Source organism: Schistocerca gregaria, unplaced genomic scaffold (genome assembly GCF_023897955.1).
Source record: "Schistocerca gregaria isolate iqSchGreg1 unplaced genomic scaffold, iqSchGreg1.2 ptg001023l, whole genome shotgun sequence".
Taxonomy (NCBI): Eukaryota; Metazoa; Arthropoda; class Insecta; order Orthoptera; family Acrididae; genus Schistocerca; species Schistocerca gregaria.
In genome coordinates, this window is record NW_026062371.1 from 22,501 (window position 1) to 25,000 (window position 2,500).

Genomic DNA, 2,500 nt, shown 5'->3' on the forward strand with positions numbered 1-2,500 from the left:
TCGCTTAACCTAACTGTGGCTGTACCAGTTTATCGCTTAACCTAACTGTGGCTGTACCAGTTTATCGCTTAACCTAACTGTGGCTGTACCAGTTTATCGCTTAACCTAACTGTGGCTGTACCAGTTTATCGCTTAACCTAACTGTGGCTGTACCAGTTTATCGCTTAACCTAACTGTGGCTGTACCAGATTATCGCTTAACCTAACTGTGGCTGTACCAGATTATCGCTTAACCTAACTGTGGCTGTACCAGATTATCGCTTAACCTAACTGTGGCTGTACCAGATTATCGCTTAACCTAACTCAATTTGTCCCTTAACCTAACTCAATTTGTCCCTTAACCTAACTCAAGTTGTCCCTTAACCTAACTCAAGTTGTCCCTTAACCTAACTCAAGTTGTCCCTTAACCTAACTCAAGTTGTCCCTTAACCTAACTCAATTTGTCCCTTAACCTAACTCAATTTGTCCCTTAACCTAACTCAAGTTGTCCCTTAACCTAACTCAAGTTGTCCCTTAACCTAACTCAAGTTGTCCCTTAACCTAACTCAAGTTGTCCCTTAACCTAACTCAAGTTGTCCCTTAACCTAACTCAAGTTGTCCCTTAACCTAACTCAATTTGTCCCTTAACCTAACTCAATTTGTCCCTTAACCTAACTCAATTTGTCCCTTAACCTAACTCAAGTTGTCCCTTAACCTAACTCAAGTTGTCCCTTAACCTAACTCAAGTTGTCCCTTAACCTAACTCAAGTTGTCCCTTAACCTAACTCAAGTTGTCCCTTAACCTAACTCAAGTTGTCCCTTAACCTAACTCAAGTTGTCCCTTAACCTAACTCAAGTTGTCCCTTAACCTAACTCAAGTTGTCCCTTAACCTAACTCAAGTTGTCCCTTAACCTAACTCAAGTTGTCCCTTAACCTAACTCAAGTTGTCCCTTAACCTAACTCAAGTTGTCCCTTAACCTAACTCAATTTGTCCCTTAACCTAACTCAAGTTGTCCCTTAACCTAACTCAATTTGTCCCTTAACCTAACTCAATTTGTCCCTTAACCTAACTCAATTTGTCCCTTAACCTAACTCAAGTTGTCCCTTAACCTAACTCAAGTTGTCCCTTAACCTAACTCAAGTTGTCCCTTAACCTAACTCAAGTTGTCCCTTAACCTAACTCAAGTTGTCCCTTAACCTAACTCAAGTTGTCCCTTAACCTAACTCAAGTTGTCCCTTAACCTAACTCAAGTTGTCCCTTAACCTAACTCAAGTTGTCCCTTAACCTAACTCAAGTTGTCCCTTAACCTAACTCAAGTTGTCCCTTAACCTAACTCAATTTGTCCCTTAACCTAACTCAAGTTGTCCCTTAACCTAACTCAATTTGTCCCTTAACCTAACTCAATTTGTCCCTTAACCTAACTCAATTTGTCCCTTAACCTAACTCAATTTGTCCCTTAACCTAACTCAATTTGTCCCTTAACCTAACTCAATTTGTCCCTTAACCTAACTCAATTTGTCCCTTAACCTAACTCAATTTGTCCCTTAACCTAACTCAAGTTGTCCCTTAACCTAACTCAAGTTGTCCCTTAACCTAACTCAAGTTGTCCCTTAACCTAACTCAAGTTGTCCCTTAACCTAACTCAAGTTGTCCCTTAACCTAACTCAAGTTGTCCCTTAACCTAACTCAAGTTGTCCCTTAACCTAACTCAAGTTGTCCCTTAACCTAACTCAAGTTGTCCCTTAACCTAACCCACGTTGTCCCTTAACCTAACCCACGTTGTCCCTTAACCTAACCCACGTTGTCCCTTAACCTAACCCACGTTGTCCCTTAACCTAACCCACGTTGTCCCTTAACCTAACCCACGTTGTCCCTTAACCTAACCCACGTTGTCCCTTAACCTAACCGACGTTGTCCCTTAACCTAACCCACGTTGTCCCTTAACCTAACCCACGTTGTCCCTTAACCTAACCCACGTTGTCCCTTAACCTAACCCACGTTGTCCCTTAACCTAACCCACGTTGTCCCTTAACCTAACCCACGTTGTCCCTTAACCTAACCCACGTTGTCCCTTAACCTAACCCACGTTGTCCCTTAACCTAACCCACGTTGTCCCTTAACCTAACCCACGTTGTCCCTTAACCTAACCCACGTTGTCCCTTAACCTAACCCACGTTGTCCCTTAACCTAACCCACGTTGTCCCTTAACCTAACCCACGTTGTCCCTTAACCTAACCCACGTTGTCCCTTTGCCTAACATAGTTCACTGCTCGGAATCTCTGGTGTCGTTGTTATCCTCATGTAGATGTCTTGCGAGTGTTGCTTACTTTCCACATATTCCTGCTATCCACTGTCAATTGTACTGCAATAGGACTATATCGCCGACCCCCCCCCTCCCCCCCCTCTGTCCCCCTCTGTCCCCCTCTTTGTGTCTCTGTCCTCTCAAGCTGGTCGGTCTGGCGTTTGAGTGTTAAATGAGCCTCGCAGCTGTTCAGTTGCATTCAGATGTCGACGCCCTCA